Source organism: Rhinopithecus bieti, unplaced genomic scaffold, assembly GCF_001698545.2.
Source record: "Rhinopithecus bieti isolate Rb0 unplaced genomic scaffold, ASM169854v2 scaffold_6536, whole genome shotgun sequence".
In the NCBI taxonomy this organism is placed as follows: domain Eukaryota; kingdom Metazoa; phylum Chordata; class Mammalia; order Primates; family Cercopithecidae; genus Rhinopithecus; species Rhinopithecus bieti.
Genome location: NW_016805524.1, coordinates 2,950,913 through 2,971,259, shown reverse-complemented (window position 1 = coordinate 2,971,259; position 20,347 = coordinate 2,950,913). Strand labels below are relative to the sequence as shown.

Here is a 20,347-nt window from a genome sequence, read left to right as displayed (position 1 = left end):
AAAAAACCCGGCTTAAAAAAAAAAAAAAAAAAAAAAAAAAAAAAATCACAAACCTGTAGAGCTAGGTTTTGGACCCAAATCAGTTTGTCTCCAAAAATTCATGCATTCTCTCAAAAGAATATAAATGCATTGTATATAAATGCTAAATAGTAAAACCCAGACATTAATTACATGGAGGCAGTTTACATTTTCCTGCAATTTACACCTTTTTTTTTTCCAGACTAATTAAATTTCCTACGCTGGTAAAGTGCTTCTTCCCACAGTTTACTAGAGTTTTTGGTAAAGAGCTAAAAGAAGGTTTGCTGTGAAGCTGGCGAGGAAGAGAAGACTGAGATTCCAATAAAAACTTGTTAACTGGCGTGCAACACCGTGCCTATTAAGAGTAGAACAACTCTCCTACAGAATACACAGCCGAGTCTATACATTGCTTGTTAAGTACTGGCCCAAGTGCTCATGTCTCAGACATGTCCCTTGGACCCATGCCCAAGCCAGCCCTGAGAGGGTTGGAACAACCCCCCGCCCCCGCGGAAAACACTGCTGGTTATTTAGAATCTAGGGCATCACAGTGAACATGCCTCAGTATTTTCATAAGGTATTACTACTGTTGTTGTTCTGAAAAAGCAAGGCATGTGCACATTTACTTAATATGTTCTTTCTTGATTTACACGTCATTGATTTTTAAATCACTTCCAGAAATTCTTAGTAAATGGGAAAAGAATTTCTCAAATAAATATGTTATCTTTTCCTCCAACAGAATGCCAGATCACTTCTTGAAAGCTCATTTCCAGATACTTCTTCAGTTCAAACTGATTTTCACAAACTTGAATCTGCACACCATAATTAGGAAGCTACTGTAGGCCAATTTATTCGGTTAATTTGCATCAGTCTAAATAATTTTTCCTGACAGATTACTTCCGTTCTAAGTACCAAGTACTTTTTAATCCTAGTCAGGTTATTGCTAAGGATAAATGATTTCACATTTCTCATAAAGATGCCTGTCATTAAGAATATTAACACAAATTCCTTCCCCTTGAATAGAAATGAGCTGTCATTTTAGCAATGTTGCTGTGTCAGCCTTTCTATTGTCAAACACAACAAATGATGGGAAAATCATTTACTCTTTAGAATTAGTCAAGTGAGGAATCCTTTGAAGTGGGGGTGCAGAGTTTCGCCTGAATTCTATAATCACGTAACAGCGAGTACTGTATGTATGTTGGTAAAATGTTGTGAAATTTAATGAGGACTATTTGTTGCCGTAAGACCTTCCAGACAGAATCTATCTCTGAAAAAGAATTCCCCACTCCTAAAATAGAGGTCTGATGAGCAACAGATGTGGTTTAAATGAACCCTTGTTCAACTGAACCAAGAATATATTGTGATCTGTATGAAGCACAATTCAGAAGTGAGGGGAGGTGGCTACAGCACAGCCTCAGTGTTGAGTTTGGTTGTGGGCTTTAAATATATTTATTTATTTCATAAATTTTCTCCCATAAGGCACAATGCAAATGAGCTTTTAATTAATACAATCTAATGGTCAGCGGATGGTCTTCATGCTGTTTATAAAACAATTTACATTTTTATTTTGTAGTCTAAGGACGTGTGTCGAAAAGCATTTCAATGAGTAGCCATAACCTTCAGAGTGATATATGTCCTGGCAATGATTTGTGAGTTCCACAACTCAGTTTCTCCACCCATAAAGAGAAGATTAGATCGTTGTTCAAGAATGACAACTATTTAATATTTGGAAATGACTAAATAATGAAGTGCCTGGATTCTATAGAAATGCCAAGGAGAAAAGAAGATTAATTTCAAACCGAAGTCTAGTGCAAACATGACCTTCCTATTGTAAATCTCATGAATAGGAAAGCTTTGTTTCTAGGGCTAAGACTTGGAAATATATTAATTTTAGGTTGTTTCTGATGGCAAAAAAAAAAAAAGGTTTTGTTTATTATAATCTCTTGCCTGTGCAGATGAGAAAAAATTCTTCCTACTACATTTTACTGAAATAATCCAGTTAGCAAAGATTTAAATGACAAGAATAGAAGGTTCATCTTTTTGTCCCTTTGCCTCTAGGCGGGACTATAGTTAAGCCATCTCAGGAAAGAGAACAGTGCTGTTGTTCCCAAAAATCTCCAGGTGAGAATGATAAAATTAAAAGAGCAAGAGAGAAAACTCAGGGGCCCTGAAATTAATAAAGGTCAGTTCCAGCTCACATCGTTTCAGTTAAAATTTATTTCTATTTGGAAATAGCCTAACAGCAAAACTGCAACGGATGGGCTGTTTGGCACTAGCTCTCAGTGAAAATTCCATTTAGTATTACTACTAATGTCTGCTCATTTTTTATTCGCCTCCTCTTCACCCTGTTGGTGAGGGAGGGAGTCCATCCTAGGGATCTGGGGATGACCAAACACATGGCACCCAACAGTGGACAGATGAGATCCACAGCAGCTTGGAGTCACATAAACTCACAGGCCAGGGAAGGAGGATAACACATACCACGCAGAGCACACGGGGGTTGCACCGGGAACAGAGTGGACAAGCAGAGTCTGCGGGAGGCAGTAGTAACAACAGAATGCGTTGCCCTCAGGCTCCCCGGGGAAGATGTAATTGGCTTGTTTGAATAATTGTGTGGGCTAGTAAGGAAGTAAAACCCAATAGGTTGAAGACCTAGTGGAGTGAGGCTGGCCCAGCTGACAGAGGAATAAGCCAGGTGGGCATCCTTTCCTGCTGGAGGGGACATATCTAGTGAAAACAGGGGAGCTCACAGTTAGGCCTTGGGGAGTCCTGGTAAGGCTCAAAGATAATAAATACCAAGGTAACACATGAGATTGCAGGCCTTACAAGCCGATCCATACAAACTATGCCGACTTATATGAGACTCATGTTCCCGTGACCATGCCTCATCTCTCTAAGGTCTTTCCCACACCTATTTTATCTCACAGGAAAAGAGCCACTTTTGACTAGGTTGATAAAATGGAAGTTTAAGCAGTTTTTCTAGTAGGAGGACTCTCAGGCCAAGACCATGTAATTAGCTAAATGACTCATGCAGAAGTATCCTACACTCTTGGCTTTGGTTTGAATGAAAAGAGTAGGAGAGTCCTAAATCATCCAGACAAATTACAACTTTAACTCTTTACTTAATTTTAGTTTGTCACAAGGTAAATGTTGACAAACATTAGACTTATAGCCAAAGGGGAAAACAAATAAGTTTAGCTTACCATTGTGGCTATATTCCCGCCTTCCATTTTTCAAGAATACTGTCAGGACACAGAGTCAGGTCAGGGAAATGTAGATTCTCTCATTTCCCCTGGGATTTAACAAATGTCCTTTATCTAAAAGACAAAACTGGAAATGTTCAGGCTCTGTCTGAAACTACTGGCCCCTTGTGTCCTTTAGATAAAGAACATCTGAAGTTATTGCTGGGCCTATCGCCCTTAGTTATACCATGTTGGACAAGGCATTTTATCTTTTGGACCCCAAGTTCCATCCTTTTCTTTTCTTTTCTTCTTTTCTTTCTTTTTTTTTTTTTTTTTTTTTTTTTTTTTTTTTTTTTTTTTTTTTTTTTTTTTTTTTTTTTCTAGACAGGGTCTCACTGTGTTGCCCAGGCTGGAATGCAGTGGCACAATCTGGGCTCACTGCAACCTCTGCCTCCTGGGCTCAAGTGATCCTCCCACCTCAGCCTCCCAAGTAGCTGGGACTACAGGTATGTGCCACCGCACCTGGCTAATTTTTTTATTTTTTGCAGAGATGGAGTTACACCATGTTGCCCAAGCTGGTCTCGAACTTCTGGGCTCAAGTGATCCATCCATCTTGGCCTTCAAAGTGCTGGGATTATAAACGTGAGCCACCATGCATGGCTATACTCTTTAATGAGGAAGTTAAACAAGAGTTTTAAAATTTTTTTTAGCAGCAAAACCATTGTCTCAAACAAAGTCTAAAGTCATTCTATAAAACAGATGGAAATAATGTTTATCCATTTGAATCCAACAAGTAAAGTCCAAGCCAGATTGCCTGGCCTCCCACACATTCGCCTGCTTCCCACACACTGCCAAGGTTCCTGAAGTACCCCTTGAAAGCCTGAAACTTCTTGGAACCCAGTTTGAAAACCGCCAGATGAGATAATATCTCAGGTTTCTTTCAGCTTTCAGTAGAATAGAAAAATCATTGATTACAGAGTCAGGTAGACCTAGATTCAAATCCTAGTTCTGTCACTTTCTAAGCTGTATGACCAGACTCCATTTACCCATCTGTAAAGTGAAAATAAAAATAGTTCTGCTAGGTTGAGAAGACATGTAAAGAGCATCTAGCCCGGTTCCTGAAACCCCGGAGGGATTCATAAATACTAACTATAGTAAAGGTTATGGTCCTCACCTGAGCATAACAAAATGACAGACGATCCTACACTTGAACTACAAATTTGCAGTAAGATCTCTGTCATTCCTGAAGCCGAATCCTCGGGAACTTGAGGCCAAAATTCTTTAAAACCTGAATTGGCTTTGATTGTTCCAAATTAGTGGAGGGGGGGAAATTCTTCTAATTCACTGAACAGTTCACTGAACAATCTGCATGCGTGGAGAGCATGTACTGCACAGACACACCCCACGTCTCTGAAATGACACCACGGTCAATCCAACTAGCACAGATGGAATTTGAAGCATGTTGCCTTTACCAAAAAATAACAGGAGAAATGTCATTAGGACACTTTAATACAAAGCCACAAGAAATTCAGTATCTGACAGCTCGTGTTCTAAATTTCACCCCATATCATAAAACAACTCACCGGAGAGCAGCTCTTCATTTGCTAAGCTGCTGTTGTGATAGCACATATTCTTTCAATAGTGGAGGAGTTCCTTCATAAAATCAGTCCCAGAAGCCAGTGATGTCTGAAAAATCTCACCTTTGGGGAATTTTCCTGGCATTCTGTAAAGGAAGTTCCACTTACAGGTCCCCTAATGTGCAGTAGCAAAGAATCAACAGATGCCAACATTCCTGTTTGCCTCACAAACTTACATCCTAAAGTAAGCTGACTTGAGTGAAGTTTAGAGGCTCCCCTACAAGTTTTAGAAAAGCTTTCTTTTTTAACTTATGCAAGTTTACAAACCCTCATGAACCTATTGCATATATCCAACAACCATCCATATTTTAGTACCGTGTAGTGGCTCTCACCTATGCCCATATAGCTGACGACAATGCAGGTAAGATCTGGTCAGCTGTCAGTTTCATTCAGTGAATACTCACTAAGCACCTGCTTTATGTAGGGCCCTGTCCTGGGCCACCAGGGAGAACAACGCAGGGTTCCAAACCTATGGAGACAGACAACGCATGAGGAATGACAACAGAGAAACAGAGTCACAGGGAGAAAAGAGGGGAAATCAGGGAAGGCTTTTGTGGGGGAGGCGGGATTTGAACTGAGCCTTGAAGGAAATGGGTGTGAGGATTGGAGTATGAGTAAAAATGGGAAATGGAGAATTGAAAGGCCATCTTTAGAGAATGATTCACATTCTAATGTGCTGGGGGGTGAGGCGGGAGGGCGGGATGGGAAGTGGGAAATTAGTGTGGAGACAGAAATTGTGGGCTTTGAGTGCCAAGATGAAGATTTCTTTGCGTATTGGGAAGCAGTGGCAGGCGCAGGGCAGGATAATAATAATTTTAAAGAAAATATGAGTAGCAAGTCGGGGGAGGGGGAAGGGAATCTTGGTGCTCAGAATAATCAGAACTTTCTCAGAGGACCCAGGCTCAGTGGAAAGAGCGCTCTGGTTCCTTTTATTGCTCCCACAGAGAGGAGAGGAGAGACCCAGAGAGGTTTAAAATTAGAGGGATCGACAGGGCACAGGGAACTCCTGGCCAACCATCCTCAGGAAAACAAGAGACCAAGAATAAAGAGAACTAGCAGAAGCACCTGGTCTGAGTCTAAGAAACATCATTGTTTACTAAGCACTTGGTCTCTGGAACGCCTGGCTTTCCAAATACCACATCTTCCCATCCACTCCATCCTGCCACAGGCAGCTACTGTGCCGGGTGCTCAGGGAGCCGGAACCGCATGCCTGGAAACCCTGAGCCTCTGCCCGCCGCCCTCCAAGCCGGCCGGCTGCAGCGCAGTTTGTTTGCCGAGGTTTGCATGCACATATTGAGTTGCCCTTTTTTTTTCCCGCAGTTCTTTCAGCCGTGTCCCGAAATTCACCCCTAGTGTAACTTCTGCCTCTGCTCCTCCTCTTCTTGGAACTGCCTTTTGTTTGTCTGGCAGCGTTGGTTCTATGGGGGTGTGTGATGATAATAATACGCGGGCTTATATAACCGTCTTCATCTTGCGAGCACTTCGCAGACCGTCGCTAATGAATCTTGGGGCCGGTGTCGGGCCGGGGCGGCTTGATCGGCAACTAGGAAACCCCAGGCGCAGAGGCCAGGAGCAAGGGCAGTGAGGATCAGAGGCCAGGCCTTCCCGGCTGCCGGCGCTCCTCAGAGGTCAGGGCAGATAAGGAACATGACTCTCCCCCTCCGGAGGAGGAAGGAAGTCCCGCTGCCACCTTATCTCTGCTCCTCTGCCTCCTCCCTGTTCCCAGAGCTTTTTCTCTAGAGAAGATTTTGAAGGCGGCTTTTGTAAGTATCGTGCTCTGCTTTTACTTTAAAAAGAAAGAAGACAAACTTTCCTTCCTGTCCCTGTCCATTTCATATTATTTATTCATTATTCATCATATTATTATTCATTAGATTCTCAGATAATGAAAAGTATGTTTCTGGCCAAAGTCCTCCACCCAAATTTGGTCCCTTGTAATGATAACAGGAGGGGAAAGAGGTTTCTGTTGATAATTAATTCACTTAACAAAATAGCACCCAGGCGAGGTGCTGAAATTGGCCACTTTGACAGCATTCTGGTGATGTCTGGCTGTTGATACACACCACACACACACAGCACTACACACACACACACACACACACACCTTTTTGCCCTTAAGAGGAGCCCTAGTTAGTCACCTGGCTTGTTAGACAAGGAGAAACGATGCCACTTCGATCTTCAGTTTCTCTGTCTTGGGTACTCACAATTTCAATCAGTTGTGATTGTTGAAAGTTTCTTTTCACACTATGAAATAAATCCCATCTTTCAGTGTAGGCTTGAAACTTGCGCTGACTTGGGTAAACTGTACAAAACACTGTAGCTATAGTGAACATGTGAATTTTTATTAAACTTTTCACTGCATAACTGAAGGTTCTAATATTAACGAAACATGGACACTAACTTTTTAAGCACAAGCAAAACTCAAAGCCCTGTTATCAAACTATGTTTCTGTAAAGAGTGCTGAATTAACAGAGTGCTCTTCTCAGAGATTATGCTCACTGCTTTGAGAAACTGCTTTTTAACAAGAGGTGAACTTAAAACTCTAGAATAACATGAAGAAAGACACAACTTCTGAATACTTAGCAACTATGACTTGCTATTTGAACAAGCCAGAAAACAAAGGGTCTATTCTGGGCAATTGTACAATTTGCATTTATAAAACCATGATTATAATTTGGTATGCTATGAGATACTGAGATTTATTGTTTTAATAAGAGTTCAGGTAAGAAAACTAAGAACTATAAATTGGCAATAATGTAGAAAAGCAAGGCCTCTCACTTTTAATGCTGTAAGTGCTGTGATTCGTTCATAAGGCTTTATCATCTTTACCTCTAGATGAATGGATGTGAAAACTCTGGATACGTGTGTATATGTTAGTGTGTATATGTGTATTTAATTATCTTCAATTCTTACATTTGTTGTATCTATCTAGTGCTCAGTATGTTATAGGATAGTGTAACATCCAAAATGGATCAAGTGGAGAAATTTATTTCACATTAACTTTCGGATTGCAATATTTATTCATTATTTATTAACACACATGGGAAATATGATAAAATTATGTCTTTGTTTCAGATTCTCTTTAAATGATATTTTCACTTAGAATTCTCTGTGGCTCCCATGCAATTCAAAGGTATAATTGAAGTCAAAAATAAGACTGGATTCTAGTTGCTTTTACCCCTAAATTTAAAAGTGATATTTCAACACCAAATTCTATACTTTGCCTAATTTGATTACAAAGATGAACCACATAATCTCAGCATTAGCCTCAAAGCCATACTCAATCATAATAGAAAGAACACAAGCTTTGATGCGATCTGGATTTGAGGCTTAGTTTAGTCATTACCTAGTTATATGACCAGCAGCAAGATCTTTAAGATTTTCAGCCTCAGGTTTCACATCTATAAAATAAGATCAATATTACTTATCCCAAGGAGAGGAGTGGAAAGGCCTAAAAGGAAATAATATGTGTAAAATGTCTAGCACCCAGTCTGAAAGTAGTCGTATTTTAGTCCATTTTAGAGCTTTTTCATTTACTCTATTTTTTCGTCTTTCATTCAATCCATTCATTTATTGAGCATCTACTATGTACTGCGTGCTGAGCAAAGCACCAGTGGTACAAAGATGAATAAGGTTCATATCCTACCTTGGAAGAGTTGGTAGTCTAAGGAGACAGACTTAAACAACAGATGATTTTCAAAACAAGATAATAGCAAAAATACAAATGTGTTCAAGATTAAGAGTCAGCACTGAAGCCAGAATGGTTCCCTCTGCCTAGCAAAAGTCAAAGGAACTTTTCAGAGGTTTTACATGATAATCAGGAGATGTGGAAGGACATTCTAGAAGAGCAGAGCACTGGAGAGCAAGAAGTAGAAGAAAGCCTGGGAACAGGAACTGGGTCAGATGGTGCTGGAGTGTTTAATTGGGAGGCTGGAGGTCCAGTAGGGGCCCAGTCATCAGCATTTGCTGCTTCATGCTGAGGTGTTTGGACCCATTAAGTTTAGCAAAAAAAAAAAAAAAAAAATCATCCATGGACCAGCCTCTGATCTGCATACAGTTTATTTTCCTAGGTCACATTAAGATAAGAGCTTATTTGTGCCCAAATGTAAATCCACTACATCACTAAACCATTGTTTCGTTCAATGGACTATTTTGATTGTTTGTTTGTTGCAAACCCATCTCAGTGATGGAAGCATTGTAGCTGAGCTCTTTTCTCACCCAGGCTCAGCACTTTCAGGATTACTTTTTAATTAGTGGGGACACATTAGAGGACTTTGTGTGAGGCTGAGAAGACCAGGAGTAAACAAGTCTTGTGATTTAAGTTTTGGAAAGATTTGATGTAGATCATCTAGTATCCCATACGAGTGTGTGCTGGGCAAAGACCTAGGGCTGGGGCTAGCAACACTCTAGGAGGCCAATTAAGAGACTATTGCAGGTCAGGAGCAATGTCTCAGGCCGGTAATCCTAGCACTTTGAGAGACTGAGGCAGGGAGATCACTTGAGCTCAGGAGGACGAGACCAGCCTGGCCAACATAGTGAAACTCCATCTCTACAAAAAATGCAAAAAAATTAACTGAGCATGGTGACACACACCTGTAGTCCCAGCTACTCCAGGGACTGAGGCAAGAGGATCGCTTGAGCCTGGGAGATGGGGGCTAGAGTGAGCTGTGTTTGTGCCACTGCACCCCAGCCTGGATGACAAAGTGAGATCCTGTCTCAAAGAAAAAAAAAGAGACTATTGTAGTGTTCCAGTGAGAACTGCTGGGAGCACTGAGCAGTGTAGGTGGACAATAGGGCACAGATTCCAGAGATATTTAGAAGGTAGAACATTCTTGACTCAGGACTGGATGAAGAGAATGGAGGAAAAGGAAACTTTCATAATATTAGTTTTGGGCTTGGGCAACTGGGTAGTTGTAATAGAATACCATAAAACAAGAGGAGGTACTGGTTTATAGAAGAAAATTGAGTTAGTTGGAGTAATATCAGGTTGAGATATGACTAAGAGGTTAGACTGCAACACTGAGTAAAAATAAAAAGCATTTTTTTAATATAAAATTATTGTCTGGATGTGGTGGCATGTGCCTGTAGTCCCAGCTACTCAGGAGGTTGAAGCAGGAGGATCTCATGAGCTCAGAGGTTCAACGCTATGGTGCACTATAATCAAGCCTGTGAATAGCCACTGCACTCCAGCCTGGGCAACATAGTGAGACCCTGGTTCTTTAAAAAAAAAAATGCTAGATTTTTGTCTTTGAAATTTTGAGGCAATACATAAAGACTGAGCTCTCTCTATTATGTTCTAATCCCCCCCAAGAAATGGTCACTATCTGGACTCAAGGAAATCAGAGCTTTAATCTTGTGTCCTTGCTGCCAAATGAATTTTTTTCTCATTACCTTTTAAATAGGAAGCCCATGTCTAGGGCAGTCTTGCCAGTAGCTATGTGTCCCCTCAAAGAGAGTAATTTGTACTTCTTCAGAGACTTCAGAAATGAGCAGAGACTAAAGATTTATGAGCCAGTAGAATACTTATTCATAAAAAGCACATATGCATAAAGAAGTATACTCATCAAAAACAAGCCCTTTCCTTAACAGGGATTTTCACTTCTCTTGAACGAGGAACTCACTCAGAGACTAACGCAAAGGAAGTCATTTCTTACCTGGTCATTATTTAGTCTACAATAATTTCATCCTTCTTCAGCGTGACCAGTAAGTTCTTCCCATACTCTTGAACAGAGCATAATTGGAATGGAGAGGTGGGTAACATTTGCAAACTTTTTAAAGATGACAACTGAAAGAATTGTAACATTTTGAGTGAATAGAAATCAATCTGATTAGCAAGCAGGAAGCTGTGACTTTTTAAATCTTGAGGTCTGATTACTTGATAACCCTGGTTTTCTTATACCTTTCACCCTTTCTATGCTCAGCACTTAATCTTCTAGGCAAAGCCTCTACCGGATTTCCTGGATTTCAGAGCTCTTACCCTACCTGAGCACTTCAGAACGAATGCCATTTCTTATAAAAGGGGCTTAGCCCCAGACTTTGTGGCTAGTCTTGCAAAGTGGTATAATATTTCTTTCTGGTAGGTGAACTGTATCAACACATTTAAAACAGATTTAAAAGCCATTTCCACCTCTAAATATAAAAGCCTTACCACTTATTAGAAAGATAGTATTTGACAACAATCTGAATTTCTTCCGCTTCTGATGGCTCACTTAATTCACCAAACTTTGGAAATCATCTTTGACTTCTGAAATGGTGAAAACATTTCTATTTTGCTAAAATGCTTTTGCCATAAAAAAATGAAGTGTCCCAAAAAGGAACTGTTAACATCTCAGCTATGCAAAATAATCACCAAATACATACTTTTGAATAAGATGACTTTGCATCATGGGAAAGTTTATTATTTAAGGAAGGAGCAAGATATATTTGGGGAAATTCCCATTAGCACAATTGAAGTATGAAGAATATACTGAGCTTCCATATATGGTGCTGGTCATTCCACATTTAGGTTACTCAAGCTATTTAAACTTGACTTCATAAGCAAGTGCTACACCCTCACCATCTTTTTAGGTTTGCTGACATAATGATTTACTCCCAATTGGGTGCTGCCTGAGCCACTGTGCTTTGCCTCTGCAGCGTTTGAAGAGTGGATAGGTCGCAGCTGTGCAGTTCCCCAGACACTCGAGTCTAAACTGTTGCTAGATTTTGCTTCTTTCTGTGCTCCATGGAAAGCTGGAAGCTCCTCAACTTTCTCTTGGGTTTGGCTTCCTGTTCACATGTTTTCTGGCCCCATGTCAATTGTGTATGAAGTAATAGTCCCACATGCGTGCACCATCCACAATGGCAAGATTTGTGTGGTTCAGCACAAGTTTTCTAATGAGCACACTTTGGACCTTCCAACAACCCTTTAAGAAAGGCAGTTTGGAACCAGTTATTACTTTCCAAGGTGACGGGAGCAAAGAAAGAATGTTCTTTTTTTTTTTTTTTTTTGAGATACAGTCTTGCTCTGTCACCCAGGCTGGAGTGCCGTGGCACAATCTCGGCTCACTGCAAGCTCCGCCTCCTGGATTCAAGCAATTCTACCTCAGCCTCCTGAGTAGCTGGGATTACAGGTGCATGCCACCATGCCTGGTTAATTTTTGTATTTTTAGTAGAGACAGGGTTCCACCATGTTGTTCAAGCTGGTCTCAAACTCCTGACCTCGTGATCCACCTGCCTCGGCCTCCCAAAGTGCTGGGATTACAGGTGTGAGCCACCGCACCCGGCCCAGAATGTTCTTAAGCAACAAGACTAAAGCCACTTTTAAGAGACAATTAAAGGACAACTGCATAGGAAAAATGAACATTTACCTTACACATCTGTCTAAATGTGTGTATGTGTAAAGTATATAAAAATGCCTTCAATTCACAGTTTAAAAATATCAGTTACTGCTTCAGCATTTTGCTAGTGATGAATGGCACTAGTGTTTCCACTAAGGACTGTTATTTTAATGACATTTCTCTGTAGTAAAATTTGATGAGTTTACAAAGTTTCAGAGCCAGGAAATGCAGCTTGGTTTCTGAACAACTGAGACAACCAAGAGAGTTAAGTTCAATCATCTAGTTGCTTTATAGCATGGATTCCTAAGTGCTAACTGCAGTAACACACTGACACAGAGAGTGAAGCCAAACCAAACTCTTAAAGTACAGCTGTTAAATTATCAAGCTTAACTTCCCGACATATTCTCAACAGGTGAAATTCTGGCACACACTCACACTTACTTGAAGATGGTAATGTCAAATGAATTGCCATACATGCCAACATTTTATAGAATTTTAGAGTAAGAAGAGATATTGGAGGTCTTCCAGTTTTACCTTATCCTTTCATTATAGGAACAGAAAAAGTGAGACTCATGAGTGCTCTCTCTCTCTCTCTACACACACACACACACACACACACACACACACATCTGAGTTGTGCTGAGTCATTACTTACAGAAAACATCCTAAGTCTGACTTAAGCAACAGAAAGGGATGCAGTGACCCACAGCTAGGCCACTGGCTTCCTGGTCCTTTCAAGTTTGTGTGGCCAGCTTCAGCACTGTGGGCTGACAATTTGTTGTTGCTTGAGAAAACATTCAGAGTCTTGGAGTCTATATTTTTAACCAAAACTTGAATAAACCCTAAAACAAACCAAGGATCCATTGGTGACTCAGATTCTGACTGTCCTTTACAGTGAGGCTTAGCCACCTTCCAATAGTTACTGGGGCCACACTGTGATCCCATAAAATGGAGACAAAGCCCAAGACACAACCCTCACTCTGAGGAATCCTGAAACCCGACTGGAGAGATGAGACCATCATGTATGCAGGCCATAGAGACGGTAGTGTGTGATCATAGTTCACTGCAGCCTCAAACGCCTGGGCTCAGGCAATCCTACCACCTCAGCCTCCCAAGTAGCTGGAACTACAGGTGCGCACCACCTTGACCAGCTATTTTTTAAATTTTTTGGTTGAGCTGGGGGTCCCACTGTGTTGCCTAGGCTGGTCTTGAACTCCTGGCCTCAAGCGATCCTCCCACCTCAGCCTCCCCAAGTGCTGGGATTACAGGCATGAGCCACCACACCTGACCTACACATTATCATTTTAATGATGAGAAATCAAAGTCTACATTTATAAAATTTAAGAAAACTCTGGTCTCATTTCATGAAAATGTCTTTTGACTGCAAATATGCAAGGAAGGTTGCATCTTTATTAATGGTCTAAAAAAAATCAATCCAAGTAATAATGATTGCCGATCTTTATTGAACCCGTATTTTGTTCTAGGTAGTCTTCTAAGTTTTTCACATGAACGTTTTCATGTCATCCTCACATCAACCCTATGGGGTAGATAACATTTTAAATTTCCATTTATCAGAGGAGAACACTGAGGCATAGAGAAATTAAGTAATGTGCTCAAGGCCACATAGCCAGTGAATGCCATAGCCTGGTATTCCGGCATCTCATTCCAGACTCGGCTGCCTGGTAGCATATTCAGAACAGTCTCAGAAAAGGTATTCTTTTGACATCAGACTGTGCCAGCCTAACCACAGCCAGATACTTTTGACATCACATTTAGATGTAAACTTTCACTGTAGGAGATCATGAGGTGCACGTATGATTATAAGCACAAACATGTATGTGTCCTCTCAGAACATATTTTACAAGTGGGCATCTGCATGATGCTTCTAATAATTTGTGATATGAGCACCATGGAGACAGGATGGAAAAGTTCTCCTGTAACTCCCCAAACCCCAGGAGGAGAAGCACAGTGAAGGGAGTGATCTAGAGGCCTAATGGGTGAGGTGGGCCACATTGCAGAGGGTGGCATAAAACTAGCAGTGGCAGAGTTTCACTCCAGTGGAAAGAGGGGTGATGAGAATGGAAAGAGGGGTGATGAGAGTGGTGTGGGAGGAAAGTGAATCCTGCAGCACCAGGCCAGCTCCAAGGAGGTGCTGCTGCAGCAATTTTGTGGTAAGAATGGTCCATCGAGAGCAAAACAAAGGACCTGAGGCTTAACCTGACTCACCAAGGCCAGCTCAGGATAAAAAGAGATTCCAGGCCAATGGAGGGAAAAAATCTGCATCTATTACCTCTGAGATCCCCCCATGTGTATACCAAGGTACAATTATATTCACCAGTGGAAAAGTATGAAAACTCTAAATGAAATGCTTTATTAAACATTAATATTTACATGGGCATGAGAAATATTTTTAAATGTAAAGGAAATTCTAAGTTGTTAAATAAGATGTCTCATTTCCCTATTCTATCTTATATTATGTTCTCTTTTATATCATATACACATTTACATACAGTGTGTATGTGTCAGAATGTTCATGGCAGCAAGATTGCTTTGTCTGATACTTAAAACATTAAATGAGGGTTTCCTCTTATTCAAAGTGTTCAAATTTATTTTAATCACTTACATTTTCAGCTGTCAAAATGTGGAATATAAACAAATTTAACCACTTGGAAATGCTTACTTTGCTGCTTATCAAATAATAGCTTGCTGCAACTTTAAAAGATTCTATGATTCAGCGCATTTTCCTTTAAAATAGGTCTCCCAACCTGAAATTAGACAGCACTCAACCTTTAAACTTGGAACACTTTGTAAACTTTTAAAAAGAAACTGTTCTTTAATGGTTCTATGAAATCCAGTCAAAGAATGATATGAAATGAATCTAATGGAAAGTCTTTTCTTTGTTGGAGAAGTGGTCAAAATAGAAACTTCTACAAAAGGACCATATCACCCACAATGCTTCAAAGACTCTTGCAAGTGATTGTAAGAAAATCGGTCTGGATGAAATTTGGAGAATATTATTCCTAATGATCACCCCCTTCGAGGCCGTGAAAGGGCAACATCTGAAAGATGAGAGGAATTGCCGATAAAACGTAACTCACAGCACTTTTGCTTTTCTCCATCGTAGGTGCTGACGGCCACCCACCATCATCTAAAGAAGATAAACTTGGCAAATGACATGCAGGTTCTTCAAGGCAGAATAATTGCAGAAAATCTTCAAAGGTACTCATCAAATTTTTATCTCTAGCTTAAACCAAGGGCCACCTGGGCACTCTATGTCACTTGAAGAGGGGAACATTTCACGGATGGGGAATTGTTAAGAACTGGCAGAAACTGAAAAGTCAATGGTCCTCTACCTTCCCATCACATTCTCATTCTTGTTGGCTGAGGGAGCTAAAAGGGGCCTTCCACGTGGCAGAGCCATGTCATGAAATCAGTCCTAAGAAATGTCAGAAGAACTATCTGAAAAATGGGAATCTAAACAATCATATGACTATTGACATATTATTAGCTGCTCAGAAAGGAAGCTCGGGGGAATTAGGGGGCAGTGTGGTAGGCCCATCATCTACAACGTACTCCACAATGTCAGGAGTGAAAACTGTACCTGATTTATTCACAGCTTGTCTTCACAGTTTCTTTCCTTGGCCAGATAAACATTAGTGCCACGAGCTTTCATGGAGCCAGGGAGCATTGTGGCAACCCATCTCAGCAATTTCACCTTGGTGGCAAAAACATTTTTAGGGGTTGTGTTCGTATGAGGGTACAACCCCATAAGCCTTTTTCAAATGTCAACTTTGAGAGTTGCTCCCCTTCGCCCCAACCAAACTAATGCAAGTAAAACATTTAGTTCCTCTTGATTTCATTAGTCACTCTTCAAAATCATTGCTATTTGCTTGATTTTTTTTTTTTTTTTTTTTTTTTTTTTTTTTTTTTTTTTTTTTTTGAGAAGAAGTCTCCCTCTGTTACCCAGGTTGAAGTGTAGTGGCGTGATCTCGGCTCACTGAAACCTCCACTTCCTGGGTTCAAGCGATTCTCCTACCTCAGCCTCCCAAGTAGCTGGGATTACAGGCACCTGCCGCTGCACCCAGCTAATTTTTGTATTTTAGTAAAGATGGGGTTTCACCATGTTGGCCAGGCTGCTCTTGAACTCCTAACCTAAAGTGATCTGCCTACCTCAGCCTCCTAAAGTGCTGGGATTACAGGCATGAGCCACCGTGACCAGCCTGCTTGATTTTTATTCTAAGCCTCCTGTTGGCCCAAGTTGGCTTGGAATAACTCCTGTAATCACCAAAACGTTCATGAACCTCACCCAAAAACAATGTCTTCAAGTCTGGCCTGAATTTCAGGTTTGCCTTGGAGGGTTGTTTTATCCAGCTTCTCTTTCTAATACTTACGGAATTAAACATTTTTGTCCTCATTCTACAAGTTATATGTGAAGAAAGTGAATGGTTCAAAGTGTGTGGGAGATAGGTTAGTTCTTTGACATAAAGTTATAAGCATTAGCAGTTTTTCTAGAATTCTTGGAGCTTTGTCTGAAGATGGCATGGGGTATCAACCCCAATGGCTGATTACAACACTGTATCAGATGCTTGTCATAAACGAGCTGAATCCACAGTAAGAGAAGATAAGTTGAAATCCAGGTCTCCTTACTTCAAAGCTCTAACATGAGAAGAAAATATTCTAAAACAGAAACTTCCAAAGATAAATGCTTAATAATTCAATGAACGAGTTCATTGAATAAGTTCAACGAATAGAACTGGACCTTCTCAAGAGTTATTTATCTCCTTGAATCAGCTTGTGAACATTTTCTTTGTGAAACTCTAGCCAGATGCATCAACTTTTATGTTGGAAAAAACGAGGTTGGCCTTCGGTGCCAAACCATTCAAAATTAACTGTAGAAGAGACTGGAAAACCCCTGATACTACAAGAGCACCCTTCATTTCCGAAGAGGTCCCTGAGGACCTGATTTCTCAAAGTATATTTCTTAGTTTCTCTTGTGCCATGAAGAGGCCACTCCCCACCCCACCCCACCCCGAAACGGAATCTTTCTCTGTCTCCAGGCTGGAATGCAGTGGCACCATCTTGGCTCACTACAACCTCCGACTCCCGGGTTCAAGCGATTCTCCTGCCTCAGCCTCCCGAGTAACTGTAACTACAGGCATGAGCCACCATGCCTGGCTAATTTTTGTAATTTTAGTAGAGACGAGATTGCACCATGATGGCCAGGATGGTCTTGATCTCTTGACCTCGTGATCTGCCCACCTTGGCCTCCCAAAGTGCGGGATTACAGGCATGAGCCACCGCACCCAAGAAAAGGCCACTTTTCTACAATGCCATGTTGTTTATTAACTAGCTGGTAATCTTTCATGTTGCACTTTTCTCCCCCTAATGTGTGATTTCACTGCTGTTATGTGTTTTTCACTTCTCAGCACATCTTTATTATGGGAAAACACAAATAAGTCTCTAGACTGGGCACAGTGGCTCATGCCTATAGTCCCAGCACTTTGGGAGGTCGAGGTGGGTGGATCACCTGAGGTCAGGAGTTCAAGACCAGCCTGGCCAACATGGTGAAACCCCATCTCTACTAAAAATACAAAAAATTAGCTAGGCATGGTGGGGCGCACCTCTAATCTCAGTTTATGAAGAGGCTAAGGCAGGAGAATTGTTTGAACCTGGGAGGCGGAGGTTGCAGTGAGCCGAGATCATGCCTTTGCACTCCAGCCTAGGCAAAAGAGCAAGACTCCATCTCTAAATAAATAAGTAAATAAATAAATAAATAAAATAAGTGTCTAATGTTGGATCATTTAGATTCACTTGCTCAAATTTAACATACAGAACACTTTTCTTGAAAATCTGTGGATTCTGTATGAGACCTGGTTTCAATCTCCTTTTTTTTTTTTTTTATCTTGGGGCTGGAAAATTCAAATTTAACGTTTGGCTTCAGAGATCTCTGCCCCTTCTCATCCAACTCGAGGATTTGAGCTGAATTAGATAAGCAGCCGAGTCACTTCCCATCACTACCTCTGTATTTTTATATCCACAATCCTCCTTCTAGTTAATTTTATGGAAAGAAATGGATTTCTTTGTGCATGTGTTTGGACAGTCACGTTTATAAAATAGGGACCACTGTACTGGACCTTACAGTTTCAGAATGCCACCCTGCGCATTTTTGATTGCCTCTCTACTCATGTCATTTGGGTATAAAGTTCTTTCATTTAATATTCAGAACTGCTTACCTGTAGCTCATTGAACTTGGCATAACCTCTAAAATACATAACCCAAGAGAAAGTACGAGAAGATATTATAAGCAAATCTCAGAAGCTGCCCAAGCATTTCCTACCTTTCAGATTGCCAGACTGTCTCTTGTTCCAAGGAGAGATAGGCTGTATTCACATATGGGAAGACACCAAAAGGACCATGAAATTTCACAGCTTGGGGGCGATTTTGAGGGTTCTTATCAAAAATGCTCACACCTGTGAACAGATTGCTTTTGTGTATGCGTGTGAAGCCTGGTTTTCAGCTTAAAATGCACCTGCCAAAATATGAACAGCCTTTATTGTACCTTCTGGACAATAATATTGCACTGTTGGACGAGGTTTGGTGCACACAGATGGGATAACTTAGAACTGAACTATGTTCAGTTCGTGAGAAAATTAAGACTTTTCCCAGCCTTGTTAATACCTATTTGGGATGGAAAATTTTATAATAAGGATGTCTTAGAGGTGCCTGGTACTTTATTTTTAATATTACTTTAATTTTTAAGTTAAATTTAGTATATTAATTTAAATCTAGGTGGTTTTTTAAATTGCCCATAGACTATAACAGTAAACTAAACCTTTTCAAGGAATCAATATCAGATGTGGACCCTAAATTTATCCTTGTCTTGCTTTAAGTGCATGTTGGATACCAAGACAATGATAATTTATCTTGCTGCAGAATATAGAGACCTATATTTGGGAGTCCTAAAAAGTACACTCTTTTCCTTCGTGATCACCCTTAGGTATTTTGAAACATTTCTCATTGAAGAGGACAATTTATTACACAGAATATCAACTCATTTAAAATTAGGTATTTGTTGTAAAAACTATATGACAGTTGCTTTAAGAGTTTTTTTTTAAATCACACACTTAACCCAAACCAACTGGTCTTTTCTGTATAAATACATACTAAGTAGAATCATAGAAAATTGCTTCTATTTAACTATTTGACTTACAAAAGCAGTAATTTCATAGGGTACTATCTAATATTTTACAAAATTTGAAGCATGGAGAATGTACAATGCTTACTGTTTTGTTTTCACCTACCTTTGTATCAAAACAGTTCATACAGTTTCTGCGTTGTCTTTTTAGTTCTTTTAAATTTGTGCATTGTGTTCCATTACATGGATGTGGGACATATAAGTTGCTCTTGCTTTTTCTGTATAAGAGAGATAACACTAAACGCACACACGCGCACACACACACACACACACACAATCAATATCTTCCTTCATACAGCCATTCTGTTTAGTTGCATTTTAATGATGGTTTTTAAATTATCTTCTCCTGCACCACCCTTTTATCTCTTTGAGACTAATCACTTTCACATGTGAGACTTCAGTACAAATCTAAGTGATAAGCAAATGTTAGTATGTACAAGCACACACATTTGCACCCATGTATGTACATAAGTAAATGCATCTGCTTAGACCACAGTCCTCAAAGCCGGTGAGCCTATGTTTAAAGAAAATGCCAAACTCCCAATTGGAGGAGAAACATTGTGCCCATCAGGCTGTGCCATCTTTTGCAGGCTCCTCTCTCTTCCTTTCTGACTGAGACCTGTCTCAGCAGATGGCTCTGTCAGTATGCTTTGACTGCCAATAAAATTGTGCTTTGCCTGATATGGCGAGGAAGCAAACTCCAGAGATGTTGACCGACCCAAGGAAAACCCTTTGCTCTTGCCATAATGATACATTCAGACAGGAAGTTAAGAGACAAATAGCTCGTCCCCTGGCAAGGAAAGGAGTTTAATTATGATGAGGGTGGGGACTGGGGGACATTCACAAGTGGATATTAAGGAAAAAGAATGGGATGATGTCAATCTTTACTGAGACAGTCACTGAAATGAAATCAGGTCACACAACAATGGTCTTGTTCTATGCTCAAAAGCGCAAGTTGGTATGAGACATTACTTTGCCATGATGCTCTCAGGAAGGGCCTAA

At 40.5% G+C, this 20,347-nt stretch overlaps 1 protein-coding gene across 3 annotated transcripts in view; it reads left to right on the top strand.

Annotated features, from left to right (window-relative positions):
* SULF1 (sulfatase 1) overlaps positions 1-20,347 on the top strand; it is a 199,467-nt gene that overhangs the window by 21,016 nt on the left and 158,104 nt on the right. Inside the window, exons 1-3 of one of the 3 annotated variants that reach the window (XM_017872746.1) lie at positions 6,233-6,597; positions 10,424-10,584; positions 15,275-15,369. The gene's annotated coding sequence lies outside the window, so the exon portion shown is untranslated. Of the gene's footprint in view, positions 1-6,213; positions 6,598-10,423; positions 10,585-15,274; positions 15,370-20,347 lie in introns of those variants that run through there. The other 2 variants (XM_017872745.1, XM_017872747.1) reach the window with 2 other exon arrangements.